A 16,573-nucleotide genomic window follows, 5' to 3' on the forward strand; every position below is an offset into this window, starting at 1 on the left:
GGGGCTGTTTTAGCAGGTTTTCTCTCTTCCTCTCAGGGCTGTTTGAGCAGGTTTAGTCTCTCCCTTTTGAGGCTTTTTGAGCCAAGTTCCTCTCTCCCTTTTGGGGCCGTTTGAGTCGGGTCTGTTTCTGCCTTTTGAGGTTGTTTGAGCAGGTTTTGTCTCTCCCTTTTGGGGCTGGTCTGAGCACAGTTTCTCTCTCCCTTTTGGGGCCCTTTGAGCCAGGTTCCTCTCTCCCATTTGGGGCTGTTTTAGCAGGTTTTGTCTCTCACACTTGAGGCTGTTTGAGCAGGTTTTTTCTCTCCCTTTTGAGGCTTTTTGAGCCAGCTTCCTCTCTCCCTTCTGGGGCTGTCTGAGCCCAGTTTCTCTCTCCATTTTGGGGCCATTTGAGCCAGGTTCCTCTCTCCCTCTCGGGGCTGTTTGAGCAGGTTTTGTCTCTCCCTTTTGGGTTTGTCTGAGCCCAGTTTCTCTCTCCCTTTTGGGGCTGTCTGAGCTCAGTTTCTCTCTCCCTTTTGGGGCTGTCTGAGCCCAGTTTCTCCCTCCCCGCTCTCACCCCCACGGGATCCCGGCTCTTTCCCCTCAGCCTCTCCGGGCCTACCCCGCTCCGGCAGCTGCAGCCCAGCCCCGCTGCCCAGGGCCGTGACCCCGGAGCTGCTCCGGCTCTGCCCTCAGAGGCCCCCATCAGCTCCCGGGGCCCTCCACAACACAGTCGTGACAAATTACATGGGGTGGCTTCAGCGGGGACCCCTCGGCCTTTGAAGCCGCCCTTGAAGCCCGGCCCGGGCCGGGGCTCCGGGAGCGGCCCCGGCGCAGCGAGTGCGGCTCGCTCGGTAATGAGAGGGAAGATTTCTGCTAATCTCCTCCTAAATGAGGGGCTAATTCCTCCCGCAGAAACTTGTCAGCTGCTTGTTAACAGCCTCTCGGACCCGCGCTCACGTGGCCTTCATTATTTTTAGGAGGTTTGGAGCAGAAGCATAAACTTTGCTTAAACGGATCTCCTTTAACAACCCCGATGGTTTGGGAGACAAATCCGGCAAGAAATCCAGCAGCACTTGTACTAGGAGTCGTTTCGCATAGAATTTCCCCCCTTTTTTTCCCCCCTTTTTTTTTCCCTTTTTTTTCTTTTTTTTATTGGTTTGGACCATAAGCATAAACTTTGGCGAAACGGAGCTCCTTTAACAATCCTCGGCTTAAATCCGAGAGAAATTCGGCAAGAATTCCAGCAGCACTTGTACTGGAGGACGTTTCGTATTGAATTTTCCCCCCTTTTTTTTCTTTCTTTTTTCTTTTTTTTTTTTTTTCGTTTTTTAAATGTGGAAACTTTTAGGCACAATCCCGGCCCTGTGTTTAAGTCATTAAAACATCTTTAAGCATTTTCTGGTTTGAGTTTTCTTAGCAGCAGTCCTTTTCCTGGAATGTATTTTATTTTTCTTTTAAGTTGATGAAAAAAAAAAAGAAAAATAATAAAAAAATAATCCACAAAAAAAAAAAAAAAAAAAAAACCCAAAAAAAAAAAAAAAAAAAACCCCGCCCCTTGTATTTCCAGGAGATTTTTTTTTTAAGGGGAGTGAGGAGGGAGGGTGGAGGAGGTTGTGGGATGAGGAAAGTGAGAGAACAGGGCCCTTTCTGTGCTTTATTTCTAATCCGCAGGAATCCATTTTAGCCTTTTACGGCTGTTGCACTTGCTGACAGGATTTACATTCTCCGTATGTTATCTGAAACATCACAATCTGCGGCTCTGGGATTGTTTCATGCCTGGGTTAAAAACACCACCGGTGCTTCTGGGAGGGAGCTGGGGAAGAGCAGGGAGGGAAAGCTTTTAAAAAGGGGGAAAAAAAAGGGGAAAAGTGAGAGCAGAGCACTTCACTGGAGCTGCTGTCGGCAGAGTTCACGGCCCAGACAAACTGATGTTCAAGGCAAGCAGGGAGGGTTTTAGATCCCTTTGATTCCAGCCTTGTTGGAGCACAGATCTGGGAAAGCAGCGATGGAAAAATCCTGGAAAAATCCACCCTGTGCCGGCTCTGTCTGAAGCCCCTCCGTGTTGAGCTGGGATGGAATCACAGAAGGGTTTGGGTTTGAAGAGGCCTGAATGTTCTTTCAGTCCTACCCCTTAAAATATTCCATTATCCCAGGTTGTTTCCAGCCTGGCCTTGGACACTTCCAGGGATGGGGCAGCCACCTGTGCCAGGGCCTCCATACATTTAAATTTCCCAGGGACATCCATCCATTTAAATCTTCCCTCTTTCTATTTTTCGGTCATTCCCCTTGTCCTGTCACTACAGTACTCTGGGGATGGATGGATGGATGGATGGATGGATGGATGGATGGATGGATGGATGGATGGATGGATGGATGGATGGATGGATGGATGGACGGACAACAGCATCCAAAGACTTTCTTCTGCCCCGTGTATCAAGAGAATAAAACTTGATTTTGGTAGAAACCAAACCAAATGCCATTAAAATCCAACTTTGCCACGTGTTTGCTGAGAAAAGAGCGAACACTGAGGACGTGGTAACAATTCTCCAACAGCCCCAAACGTTGCTGTGCCCATCAGTGATCCCAAACACTCATCCCTGCCTCTGCCTCAGCCTGGATACCCCAAAACCCCAAAAAAACCCAAAAAACCCCCAGGCTGGGCTGTTCTCTGCATTCCCAGTAAGTCTGGGCCGTGTCTCTGAATGCACAAGGAGGTGCCACTCCACGTTGTTGGCTTTCTGATCATGACCAAGCTCTAAGCTCTTAAGGTAGGGACTTCAGCTTTTTAATAACTCACAGGAGAACCCAGGGAAAATGTAAGTTTTATGGAGTCTAGAGAATATTTTTAAAGGATTTAGATGTCTGGAAAAAGTGTCTTAGGAGGTTTAACTGCTTTGCAGTGGAAAAAAAAATAACACAAATATTCTTATTTCTTTGTTAGTCCCTTTTGGGGCAGAGCAGCCGCCACATGTTCCGGGCAGGGCTGTGATCCCAAGGCTCTGGGCCAAATCCCAAATCCGTGCAAGGCAGCACAGTCCAGGTAGGGTGGGCTGGAGCTTGGTCCCGTGTGTGTTTACAGGCTGAAAGCTCAGTAATCACTGGGGATCTGAGAGATGATTATTTTTGGGGTGGTGTGAAACTCTCTGTGCTGTGAAAAGCTCCGTGTTGGGGAATCAGGAACATTATCCGGGATCCTAATGCAAACAAAGGGGGATTTGGGCTCTTCTTGTACCCCCCTGTCTGTGCTCCATGCTGGTTTATCCTCTTAGTTAGCATGGAGCCACCTCTCCAGGAGCTGGATCGTGGCTGGGCACCCACTGGGGCTTTGTGCCAAAGCAGGAGGAGCTTTCAGGTTGGTCTGTGGCACCTGAGCTCAGGAAAAGCTCAGAAATCACAGAATTACCCAGCGTGGCACTGGCACAGGCCACTCCACACATCGCTGATCTCAAATTCACAATTTCCTGATGGAAAGGGTGGTCAGATAATGGAAGGGGCTGCCCAGGGAGGTTTGGAGTCCCCATCCCTGGAGGTCTGAATGTCACACTCAGCGCTGTGGGCTGGTGACAGAGTAGGGATTGGGCACAGCTTGGCCTTGAGGAGCTTTTCCAGCCTCAGAGGTGCTGGGATCCAGTGGGACACATCACGACCCTCATCCCATGTGTGTCCCTGCTGGGTGTGTTGCCAGCGTCCCACACAGATCCCTTCCTGATCCCAAGTTTGACCTGGAGCTCCCTCTCAGATAAGAAGGAGAGCAGGTTTGGGTCAGATATAGGGAAGAAATTCCTCCCTGTGAGGGAGGTGAGGCCCTGGGGTTGCCCAGAGAAGCTGTGGCTGCCCCTGGATCCCTGGCAGTGCCCAGGGCCAGGCTGGACCAGGCTTGGAGCCACCTGGAACACTGGAAGGGATGATCCATCTCCCTTCCAACCAACCCATCCCACGGTTCTGTGAGCACCCAGCACCCTGCCTGGCCATTCCTGTCCCCCCAACAGCCACAGGAGGTGCTGGGGTCACTTCCACCCACCCCTCTGGCAGTGCCCACCCCCGGGCACCCCCACTGGAGCTGTGTCACCCCACCCATCCCTGTGAGTGAAAGAACCCACCTGTGTCTGTGGGGCCTGTTTGGGATTCCTTGGGAAACTTTAACCTCTATTAATACCTCTGAATTATTCCTTCATATGGCAAAGCACTTATGTAAACCGATCTCCTCCCTCCTTGGAGGAGGCAGGCGCTGCTCAGATGGATCTACCTGCTCTCAGGGGGCTCCCAAACCCTCCACATTCCTCCACAGTGCTGCTTTTTTTCCCCTTTTTTCCCCCCTTGTGCGTGTGCTGGGAGCGGGCACGTGATGGGAAAAGGGGGAGAGAGGAGAAGGAAGGGAGGAGTGAGATCACTGGGATAATTATTGGCTCCGAGGCCTCTGCAGCAGCAGCAGCAGCAGCAGCAGGTTGGGGAGAACATTTGTCTGTCTCTCCGTCAAGTTTTGCCGAGCTGGTGTCTGAGTCAGACCTCCCCAGAGCTGGAGGAAATTAGGAGGAGGCTGGCTGGGGTCAAGTGAGCTTAGCTGTCATTTACACCAACACCTTTTTGTGTCCAGAGCAGGGAATCCATGGGAACCCATGGAAATCAGAACCAGGACCTGGAGGTTCCCACCAGCACCAGGGATTCCCAGCCAGCAACACCCAGAAGCTGTGGAATCATGGGGCTGTCCTGAAATTCCTCGATTTTATTGTTTTATTTCATTTCTTGAGGTTTATGGCTTCTGCCCTTGGCTGCAAAGGCTCAGAGGGGGTTTTGGAAATAGGAACAAGTGAAGGAGAGATCAAATGTGTCACGAAATCGTGGGACTCCAGCAGATGGGGCTCAAAGAAAAGAATGCCAAATAGCTGTGGGCTGGCAGTGCTGCTGGGTGTCCCTGGGCAGAATCAGACCTGGCCTGGGGGGCAGGAGCTTCAGGGGGAAAAGTTTCTGCCTTCCTGGATGGCACTCCGAGAATCACAGAGTGCTCTGGCTTGGAAGAGACCTCAAAGTTCATCTCATTCCATGGCCCCATGGAGACACCTTCTGCTATCCCAGGTTTTTCCAAACCTCATCCAACCCGGCCTTGGACACTCCAGGGATCCAGGGGCAGCCACAGCTGCTCTGGGCACCCTGTGCCAGGGCTTCTTCACCTTGCCAGGGAAGGATTTCTTCCCAATATCCCGTCTGTCCCTGCCCTCTGACAGTCTGAAGCCATTCCCTGTGTCCTGTCCCTCCGGGCCCATGTAAATATTCCCTTTCCATCTTTCCTCAGGCACTGGAAAGCCACAATCACAATCACAAGTCACTCTGAAGCTTCTCTTCTCCACATTGAACAATCCCACTTGTCAAACTACATTTGAACCTCTCAGGGCATTCCTAAAGCAAGGATTCCTGGATCCCAGCTCCAGCTGCCAGGATCCAAAGTTGGATTTTAGCCTGGTGGGAAACCCAAGGTCACAAATGATCCCAAGCCCTTGGAGAGACTTTGGCTTTTCCAACAAGTTGGAAAAAGAGGAATGGGAAATTCTGCAGTCTTTCACCCCCTCTGATCCCCAACACATGCTTTGGTTTGGTTTGATTTTGGTTTTTTTTTATATTTTTTTGCAAGCAGAGCTGAGGTTTGAAATTCCACCCACGTTGGGAAATTCAAAATCCATTTTCCATCTCTCCAGTCACCCTTTCTGCATGGCTGAGGAAAAGGGAATTTGGAATCCCTTTTTGCTTCGTTAGGAGCAGGTTAGAACTCAGCCTTTGGTCAGTTCTGAGAAGAGAGAAATGTCTGCACCCCCAAAATTCAGCTGTGTAGGATTTTCTGTCCATAATTGGATTAAATTAACCTCAGGTGAGGCAACAAACGTAGCAGTGCTAAAGAAATGCTGGAAATTGAGGTTTCTCTTGGCCTGCACAGTTGGCTTTGTCCTTTTGTGCTGTTGACATTCCTGGCTGGCTCTGTCCTCTCTCCCCAGCCCCAAGCACAGCAGGGACCTGATTTCTTCTGAAGCTCTGAGATGCCACCATCAAACCAGGCTGTCCCTGCTGTCCCTGCAGCCCAGGACTGCCCAGATCTCCCTGTGTGCCTCCTCCAGGTGATGCTGCACTGGAAGACCTGGAGATTTCCATGATTCCATGGCTCCAGCAGCTCAGGACTGCCCAGATCTCCCTGTGTGCCTCCTCCAGGTGATGCTGCACTGGAAGACCTGGAGATTTCCATGATTCCATGGCTCCAGCAGCCCAGGACTCCCCCTGGATTGCTCCAGGTGATGCTGCACTGCAAGACCTGCCCCAGAACCTGGAGATTTCCATGATTCCATGGCTCCAGCAGCCCAGGACTCCCCCTGGATTGCTCCAGGTGATGCTGCACTGGAAGATCTGCCCCAGGACCTGGAGATTCCTGCGATTCCACGGCTCCAGCCTTTCTGGAAGGTTCTGGTCACTGCAGGGGATTGGGTTAAGTCTGGACAAACGGGAGACAAAGGAATTAGTGAGCAAAATGTCCTGGCCTGTCTTCTGCAGGAGGTCACCAAGATGATCTGTTTGTCCCTTCTGGCCTTTAAATCCACTAATCTATTTTCCCTTCCAGGAACTGGAACTGTATTCTGAGAACAGCCCCTTAGGAAAAGAGAAAAAAGCAGGCAAAGGAGGCCTTTGAAAAACAACAGCAAAGCAAAACCCCCTTCAACTACAAAATAAACTGAGGTACAAGGTGCAATTAACAATGCACCAACAGCAGAGCCTGGAATGTAAATTGTATTTAAATGGGGCTGTGAAGAATGTTTCAGTCCCCTAAATGGCTTCTCTCTCCTGCTGCCTTGAACCTCCAATCAAGCCCTGCCTGGGAGTAATTTGGGGCTGGAAATTGTTGCCACACGAACAGCTGAAGGCTGGCAGGGTCACCGGCCCCCCGTGTCACACCCTGTCATTTCAGATTAAGATATGCAAAGGCGACACGGCTGCGAACTTTCCCTGGGCCGTGTCCATCCCCCGGCTGCCAGGAGAGGAAGGCGTAATTGGAGTCAACTGCTTGATTATGATAATTGCTACTGTCTGGGGGAAGGAGCAGCCCAGGCCTGGAGCCTGAGCCGTGCTGCACCTTTGGGGTCCTGCCTGGCTGCTTGCCACCAGATGGGTCTGGCAGAAAATGCCCTTTTTGGCCCCATTTCAGCCCCTTGACCTCTGCTTGACCACTTGTTGTGTCGCAGGGTTTGCTGCTCCTTCTCTGCTTCCCACCAGAGGATTGGGGCTGAAGGATTTATCCCCTAGGAGGGAAAAGAGCTTTTTGTAATGTATCACAAGCAGGAGATGAGCTGCTGTGTATTTTTATCAGTTTCCAGTGTAGGGCCCAGCAGCAATCTGTGGGAAATCCATCCGGGAAGCTCTGCTGGTCAATCTGTCTCATTTCCATTTGCTGAGAGAGCAGGGACGTTCCTGGAGGTCACTGGGATGGGAATGAGGGGCAGGGATGGGAATGAGGGGCAGGGATGCTCCTGGAGGTCCCAGGATGGGAATGAGGGGCAGGCACTGGGATTTCAGCACTTCCAGCAAAATTTAGTGGGACTTGGTGGGGTTCCCTCGTGTCCCTTTGCCTTGGAGCCCCTTTGAGAAGCAACAACAAGCCCTTCTCTGCATCAGGTTTGTTTTCAAGGCTTTTAAATGGTTTTGAGTTCCTGGGATAGAGGAGGAAGGTGAAATCCTGAGGAAATGCTGTTGAATTCCCAAATCCAGCCCAGGTTTGGGCTCTGAGGGTGAAGCCTTGGAGCCATTGGCATTTCCAGGGGGAGTCAAACCCTTCCATACCCCTGGGAAGTTTGGCTGCAATTTCCCTCAGCACACTGGAGCCCAAGGTGAGGATCTTAGGCAGAGAAAGGCCCAGAATGGAGATCACATCCATAATTAAGGAATTACTGTTAATTCCTGGCTATTATTTATTGATATCAACCCTGACTGCAAAGCTGCTGCTGTAGAGCATTAAGCACAGCCAGATAATAAATAACACAATAGTAAATAACAACAAATCCATTGGATAATTGTTTCCTTGGTGTTGACTAAAATGGTGAGGTTGAACATTAAAAAAGGAAGGAGTACCTGTCAGGACACCTGGAATTCTGGACCAGAACAGTGGGATATCAGGATCCATCTGTCCCTGTGCAATCTGCAGGAGTGCCCAGCCCCAGCTGCTCCAGGACAGGGTGTTTATGCCCTCGTAGCACTTAAGGCAATGACTCAGGACCCTGTGCCTGGGGGCTGTGACACCATTGATCCCATTAATTTATGGGATAACCAGTCCTGTGGGAGAGGTTCTTCCTAATCTCCATTTAGTTCAAAATGCTTTATCCCTTTGCAGCGAGGAATTTTGCATCCCTTTCCTCTGTAGAGCTTTCTTAAAACTCCATCCCCCTGATTCTGGGGATCATTTATTTCAATTTCCGTGGTTTTGTTTTCTTTGTTTTTTTTCCAGCTCCTCGGGAATCGCTGGGGGAATGAGCAGAGTGAGGCCTGCAGGTGAACTCTGCTTCTCCATACAAGTTCAGATCTTTCTGACAGCTTTGTTTTACTTCACCAAAAAATTGCCAAAATACACTCAGGGCCTGTTCTCTCACTCCATTTTCAGTTTCAATAGGAAACTCCAAGAGCAGCTGACAAAACCCCTTTCACACTCTCCTGATTTTTCTCTTACCAAATACCGAATCCAGCAATTCCTCCTCTCTTCCATCCATCCAGGAGCTGCAGGTGTGGGGTCAGGAGCAGGATGGGGATGTGAGGGCTCTGTCCAGGTGTCCAGCTCAGCTTGGGGCTGCAAAATTCCCAGAGGAGCTGCTGGAAGTGGCTCTCTGGAATCTCATTTGTGCCAGGGAGAGCACAAAAGCTGCCGTGGAGGGGACAGGGAGACCCCAGCACCCTCTGAGCTGGGTCTGACCTCTCTGACATCACTTAAATAGAGCCATGACCTCAGGGAGAGGCAGATCCACGGTCTGGGCACTTGGGAATGTGGTGGGATGAGGGATGCAGGGATCAGTGGGATGAGGGATGCAGGGATCAGTGGGATGGATGAGAGATGCAGGGGTCAGTGGGATGAGGGATGCAGGGATCAGTGGATGCAGGGATCAGTGGGATGGATGCAGGATGCAGGGATCAGTGGGATGGATGCAGGAACTGCTGGGATGCAGGAATCTCTCATTCCTCATGGCCAGCACAAGCAGCTGGAGTCTGGAAATGTTAACCAGGAGGTGATAAAACGCTGGCTTTTCTGGAACTTTCCTCACAAGTGTGAAAGCAAACCCGGGAATGTGGCTGTTCTTCCTTCTTTGATCACAAGGCGAACATGAAGGGAAAGTTTCACAGCCCTTCAGCACTCAGATGTTTCCTGGTGCCTGTGGTGCTGGAGGCAGTGAAACAAACACCCCCCTCCCCAGGCCAGCCCCGGGGCCTGGCAGCAGGAGGGAAGGAGCATCACAGAATCCTGGAATGGTCTGGTTTGGAATGGGACCTCAAAGCTCCCCTTGCCTGGGGATGATTTGGGAAACCTCACCTGCAGGAGGTGCCCTCACCTGAGGCAAAGGAGCTTTTCCCCTCCCTTTGGAGGAGGGGGTGAGGATGGCAGCCTCCCCTTGGGGTGCTTGGAAGGCTGGGAATTCCAAATGCTGCCTGAGAGCTGCTCATTGCTGCAGGGGAACTCAGCTCATGTCCCCGTCCCTTTGTCCCATGTCCTCCTCCAGCTGCACAGGGTGGGGTGATGTGCTGCTCTCCATTAATTAATGGCTCTCCATTAATTAAAAGCCTGGCTCAGGAGGAGATTTCAGCTCGCTGTTACCCCAGGGTTGGTGCTGGAAGTGCCAGCAGCACTTTGGGGACGTGGGAAGGGAAGGGAAGGGAAGGGAAGGGAAGGGAAGGGAAGGGAAGGGAAGGGAAGGAAAGGAAAGGAAAGGAAAGGGAAGGGAAGGGAAGGCTGGGGAAGCACGGATGGAGCCCAGCTCTCCTGAGAGCCCAGCCAGGCTAAATCCAGAGCCCACCATGGCATCCTGCAAATCTCAGCTCCCAGAGAACAGCATCAGCTCCATCTCCCACCTCCTCCCATCACCTGTGAGGGACAGGCACAGAGAGGGGGAAAAGCTCCAAAAAAAGGGGCAGGGTGGGGAGGAGGAGGCATCTTTTCCAAAAAGAACCAAAAAAAAAAAGAAAAAAAACCCCAACAGTAAACGCATCAAATAATAATAAAAACCCACCCTTTTCTTTGAGCCTCAATGTATGCTGGTGCAGTGCTTAGGGGATTAATCTCTTAAAAAATAAGTGCCATGTGAGTAGACAGGCAGTGATTAAGGTTTTAACTGATCAGTCTGCGTCTGACAGTGAACCAGCTATTATCTTAACGGAATCAAACGAACATTCAGAGCCTCGCTCAGCCCCAAACATGAAAGGAGATGTCATCTGCTGGCAGTTGGCAAAGCCGCAGGGGAAGGGGGAGAGGGAGAAAGGAGGGAAGGCAGGGAAAGCAAAACAAGGGTGAGAAAAAGGAGGAAAGGGCTGAGGAAGGATGGAGGGGTAAATAAAAGGGAGCAAGGGAGGGAAGGAGACAAAAGGGAGGGCAGGGAAGGTTTGGAGAAGGGCTCAGCTCTGGCGTTCCTCTCCTTCCCGCTGTCCCAAGTGGTTTGGGAGCCGCTCCCTGAGCCTTTGGAGCCCTGTCCAAGCCTTGCCCTGCCTTTTCCCACAGCGGCCGCCCTGGAGCAGGGAGGTCTGGCACTCTTGAACCTGAGGTCAGAAACAAGAGGGAGGAGAAGAATGGCCCCCAGGCCAGGGGAGGAAACCAGGGCAACGGGGCTCTTATGGGGATAAAAGGGCTTTATCTCAGAGCACTTCAACAAAACACACAAGGCTGGAGAAGAGGCTCTGTCAAGTGTCCGGCGGGGCCATGGGGGAGATGGCAAATCCCTGGGGGACAGGGGAGACCCCAAATCCCTGGGGAATAGAGGGGCTCATTCCTTAGGGAACAGCCCCAAATCCCTGAAGGATAGGAGAGACCCCAAATCCCTGCAGGATAGAGGGGTTCATTCCTTAGGGAACACCCCCAATCCCTGAGGGAGAGGGGAGACCCCAAATCCTGAGGGATAGAGGGGCTCATTCCTTAGGGAACACCCCAAAATCCCTGAGGGATAGAGGGGTTCATTCCTCAGGGGAGACTCCAAATCCCTGGGGAATAGAGGGGCTCATTCCTTAGGGAACAGCCCCAAATCCCTGAAGGATAGGAGAGACCCCAAATCTCTGCAGGACAGAGGGGTTCATTCCTTAGGGGAGACCCCAAATCCCTGCAGCGGCTCATTCCTTACACTGTGCAGCCCTGTCCCTCCCTGTTCCCTCATAACCACCTTTCACTCATGTCTTTGGAAAACTCTCTGTATTTTCCCCCAAAAAGGGGACAGAAATTCCCCTTTTTGGGGGAATATCCTGCTCTCCACCTGCCTGCCAAGCTCCCCTCCTTGTTCCTCAGGCTTTGGCTCCCTCAGACCCTGCTGGACACCCTCAGGTGTCCTTCCCCATCCCACACCTGCCCTGGAGCATCCCAGCCCAGGGAGAATGAATTCTGCCCCCTCTGCCAGGCTGTTATTGCTCTGAGCTGTCCCTGCTGCCTCCATCCCTGTGCTGCTGCTGCTGCTCCGTGCCAGGAGGGCTCTGGGAGCTCCAGGGTCACGACTGCCCCATTACAGGGTGAGATTTATCCTTGGCAGGTGTGCTGCTGGATGCTATATTATCCAGGATTATGAACTGTAACAGGATAATCTCTCTAATGTAATTCAAGCTCTCGACATGGCTTATGGCTCCTTAATGTACCTCAGACTGAAGAATTACAAGAACATTTTCCCCCCTCCCTGCCTTGTCAGCTCCTAAATGATTTAGGCAATCGCCTGAAGCCAGATCTTGGCCTCCAGTCATAACTCAGAGCAGTTCAGTAAATATGATGGGGAAGGAGTTTTCTGGGCTTTGCTCTTCCTTCTTCCCACTCTGCTCAGCCCTTGGCGAGCTGGGGAGTGAGCAGGGAATGAGCTGGGGTGCACAGGGAATGGGTTGGGACTCACAGGGAATGGGTTGGGACTCCAAGGAATGGGTTGGGACTCATGGGGAATGAGCTGGGACTCACAGGGAATGGGTTGGGACTCACAGGAATGGGTTGGGATTCGCAGGGAATGGGTTGGGACTTCCAGGGAATGGGTTGGGGTGCACAGGGAATGGGTTGGGACTGATGGGGAATGAGCTGGCACTCCCAGGGAATGGGTTGGGACTTCCAGGAAATTATTTGGGACTCCCAGGGAATGATCAGGGAGAACTGGGATGCGCAGGGAACAGGTTGGGACTACCAGGGAATGATCAGGGATTCCCAGAGAATGAGCAGGGACTCACAGGGAATTAACAGGGAGAACTGGGATGCCCAGGGAGTGAGAAAGGAGAGCTGGAACTCCCAGGGAATCAGTTGGGACTCCCAGGGAATGATTTGGAACTCCCAGGGAATGAGCTGGGACTCCCAGGGAACGATTTGGGACTCCCAGGGAATGAGTTGGGACTCCCAGGGAATGAGCTGGAACTCACAGGGAATGAGCTGGGAATCACAGGGAATTAATAGGGAGAGCTGGGATGCCCAGGGAATGGGTTGAGACTCTCAGGGAATGAGTTGGAACTCCCAAGGAATGATCAGGGAGAGCTGGGATGCCCAGGGAGTGAGGAAGGAGAGCTGGAACTCCCAGGGAATCAGATGGGCACCCCCAGCAGCTCCTCAGGGATTTTCACGCCTGGGATGGGCACAGAGTGTGTCCTTGGTGAGGCTCCTGCTGGGCAGGCCGGGATGTGCTCACAGGGAATCTCTGTCCCCTTTTCTCCCAGGAAATTCTTGGCCATTCCTCTCCCCAGCCTGAGGCTGCATCTCCCCCCCTCCCCTTCCTCTTCCTCCTTTTCCCTCCTCTTCCTCCAGCTCTTCACACACCTGCCAGCCTCACACCAGCAACAGGTTCCGAGGCCTCACACCAGGAATGCTGAGGGAGGTTTTTTCTTTTTTCCAGGATCACTTTTTTCCACCTCATCTGCAGAGCTGCTGTTTATTTGAAGTCTGTGGCCGGGTGGAATTTGTATCCCCGCAGTTCCTGTCCTTAATCACTGCTTTTTTTCCACCTCTTCTGCTTTCTTTCCTGCCCTCCCAGCCCAGTTTACAAAGTTGATTTTGTCCTCGGGGTCACAGGAGGGATCAGGTGGGACTGGGAGCAAACTGAGCCTGGGAGAGAGGGAAGAGCTGGGCAGGGACTCCAGGGCAGGGGGGATTCCTGGGGATCCTGCTGCTCCCCAGCCCAGAACATTGTTGGGATGGAGAGGCTGCCTTAATTGTCTTTTCCATAGGAACAATCCTCTTAAAATCAGCACCACAAAATCCACCTGGAAATCAAAGCAATGAGCAGAGGTGAACAATTATGGAAAAGATGGGAATTCTTCCTCTTGGCTTAGGAGGAGAGCATGGACACCCCAGGAACAACCAACCGTGTGCACGGGGTGATTTTACACCAAACCAATGATTATTGTTGATTATCCCACAGGGAATCCCAACAGGGGAATCCCAATGGGGAACTCAGCAGAATTCCCAGTGGTTGAGGGGCTCTGAACCCCCTCTGTCACAAACTGAGCCTGGGAGAGAGGGAAGAGCTGAGCAGGGACAGTGACTCCAGGGCAAGGAGAATTCCTGGCAGGTCCCAGCTGGAATCCTGCTGCTCCCCAGCCCAGAGAATTGCTGGGATGGAGAGGCTGCCTTAATTGTCTTTTCCAGAATGATCTTCATTCCACTTAAAATCAGCACCACAAAATCCACCTGGAATTCAAAGCAATGAGCAGAAATGGACAATTATGGAAAAGATGGGAATTCTTCCTCTTGGATTAAGAGGAGGGCATGGAGTGAGCTTGGACACCCCAGGAGCAACCAACCACGTGCACGGGGTGATTTTACACCAAACCATTGATTATTGTTGATTATCCCACAGGGAATCCCAACAGGGAACTCAGCAGAATTCCCAGTGATTGAGGGGCTCTGAACCCCCTCTGTCACAGCAGCGCCTGGAAAATCCAGAGATTCCCTGGATTTTTTTTTTCCCAGCCCCTCCAAGCCACTTGGCCTCCACCAGGACACCTCAGGTGGCAGCAGGGACGTGGCAGGGCAGGGACAGAGAGGATGGAATCTCCCACCTCCCACCTGGGGCTCCTGGCACGGCACATCCACCTCCCAGAGCATCAAAGCAGGGAAAAGAAACGGAGATGGAGGGGATGCAGACACCCGGCCGCCCGAGGGGTTTGGGAGGGGAGATTTATGAGGCTCTGTCTTGCAGAAGCTTCCAGGGAAGGGAAAAAAAAAAAAAAAAAAGGGAAAGAAGGGAGAAAATTCCTCTTTCAGGTGGCTGGAAATGTGTCTTGCTGCAGAGAGCAGAGAGGGGATCCTGCTCTCTGCACTCGGGAGGGTCTCCTCTCCCAGGGTGTGCACACACCTCGCTCAGGGGCTCTTTGTGCTGCTCAGCGCCACTTCCAGGCACAAAAAAGGATTTTCCTGGGGAAATCTCCCCCTCTCCTGCCTGAACTGCTGCTGTGGCTGCTGTGCCTGGCAGGGGGGTGTCCCAAGGGGGACGGTCCTGGGGTCACACAGGGACAGCCCTGCTGAGAAGGGACCTGCTGGATGCCCCTCGAGGGGCTGGGGGCAGCAATCCACCCTGGAAGCTGAGGAAGGGAGGGAGGAAGGCCATGGATGGGTGGGAGGTGAGGGCAGGGGAGTGTCCTGGCTCTCCCTGCTCATCCCCTGGGAGTCCAAACTCATCCCCTGGGAGTCCAAAATCATTCCCTGTTAGTCCCAAATCATTCCTTGTTAGTCCCAACTCATTCCCTGGGACTCCCAACCCATTCTCAGCTCATTCCCTGTGAGCCTCAGCTCTCCCTGCTCACTCCCTGTACATCCCAGCTCTTTCTGATCATTCCTTGTGAGTTCCAAACCATTCCCTGGACATCCCAGCTCTCCCTATTAATTCCCTGGGAGTTCCAACTCATTCCCTGTGAGTTCCAGCTCTCCCTTCTCACTCCCTGTACATCCCAGCTCTCCCTGATCATCCCTTGTGAGTCCCAACATTCTCAACTCATTCCCTGGGAGTCCCAACCCATTCCCTGGGAATTCCAACCCATTCCCTGCTCATTCCTTGTGAGTCCCAAGTGCACGAGGTCTGCACAGGAGAGGAAAACAACCCCAGGAGAGAGAAAAACAGAGGGAGGAAAGAGAGGAGCAGGGGGTGAGGAGCTGCAAAAAGCAGCCAGCCAGAGAGCTGAGGGTGCCTGAGCAGGGTGCCAGGGCCAGGACAAGAACAAGGAGTGTCCCCTGGGGCTGCGGTGGTGGCAGAGCACACGGTGCCGGGCCAGGGCAGCTCCCACAGCTGTATTTGTAGCTGCATTTGTGTTTACTGTTGCTGTTTGTTGTCGCCCTGGCAGCCTCTGCAATGTGAGTTTTCTGTGTCACTGGCTGAGAGGATTCCAGGCAGGTTTTTGATAATGTGGGGTTTTTGTAAACCAGGGGAGGGAGAAGGGGAGGGGGAGAGAAGCCACAGGCTGGGCCCAGAGCTTTTAACTCCTTCGTCACCAAGGGAGTTTGGCTGGGGTTTGTGGCTCACAGAACCCAGGGATTTGGGGCGGGTTGGGACCCCTAAATGTGGTGTTTCCACCACACTTCCCTCAGCCCATCCTCAACTCCCAGCACCAAGAACTGAACCCCTTGTTCAGCAGCTCCCCCCATCCCTGCATCCCCTCCTGCGTCCCTTCCCCATCCACTGCTGGGGATTTATGTGTCAAACCCCTCCGTGCCTCAGTTTCCCCTCCTGCAAAAGGGGCAGAGAGAAAGCGCCGACAAAAAGCAGCGCCCAGCTCCTGCCATGGGTGCCCGGGCAGTGCCAGGTGCCCAGCTGGCAGTGAGGGGCTGCATGCCCTCAGCCCGAGGCTTTTGCCACTTGAAAGGCAGACAAGGAAATTGCAGCGGGTTTGATCTCTGTGTAAACAAACTGGGAATCCAAGTGGAATCTTCTGCGCCTTTGTTTTCGGGCAAACAGAGCAGCAGCATCTGCCCCCTCCCAGCTCAGTGCCACAGCCCTCAGCCGGCTCCAGAATCCCTGCTTTCTTCTTTTCTTCTTTTCTTTTCTTTTCTTTTCTTTTCTTTTCTTTTCTTTTCTTTTCTTTTCTTTTCTTTTCTTTTCTTTTCTTTTCTTTTCTTTCCTTTCCTTTCCTTTCCTTTCCTTTCCTTTCCTTTCCTTTCCTTTCCTTTCCTTTCCTTTCCTTTCCTTTCCTTTCCTTTCCTTTCCTTTCCTTTCCTTTCCTTTCCTTTCCTTTCCTTTCCTTTCCTTTCCTTTCCTTTCCTTTCCTTTCCTTTCCTTTCCTTTCCTTTCCTTTCCTTTCCTTTCCTTTCCTTTCCTTTCCTTTCCCTTCCCTTCCCTTCCTTTCCTTTCTCCCCTTGTCTTCTTAGATCTTTTTTCTTTTCTTTTCTTTTCTTTTCTTTCCTTTCCTTTCCTTTCCTTTCCCTTCCCTTCCCTTCCCTTCC

This window comes from Geospiza fortis, unplaced genomic scaffold, assembly GCF_000277835.1.
Source record: "Geospiza fortis unplaced genomic scaffold, GeoFor_1.0 scaffold14, whole genome shotgun sequence".
NCBI classification, from domain to species: Eukaryota; Metazoa; Chordata; class Aves; order Passeriformes; family Thraupidae; genus Geospiza; species Geospiza fortis.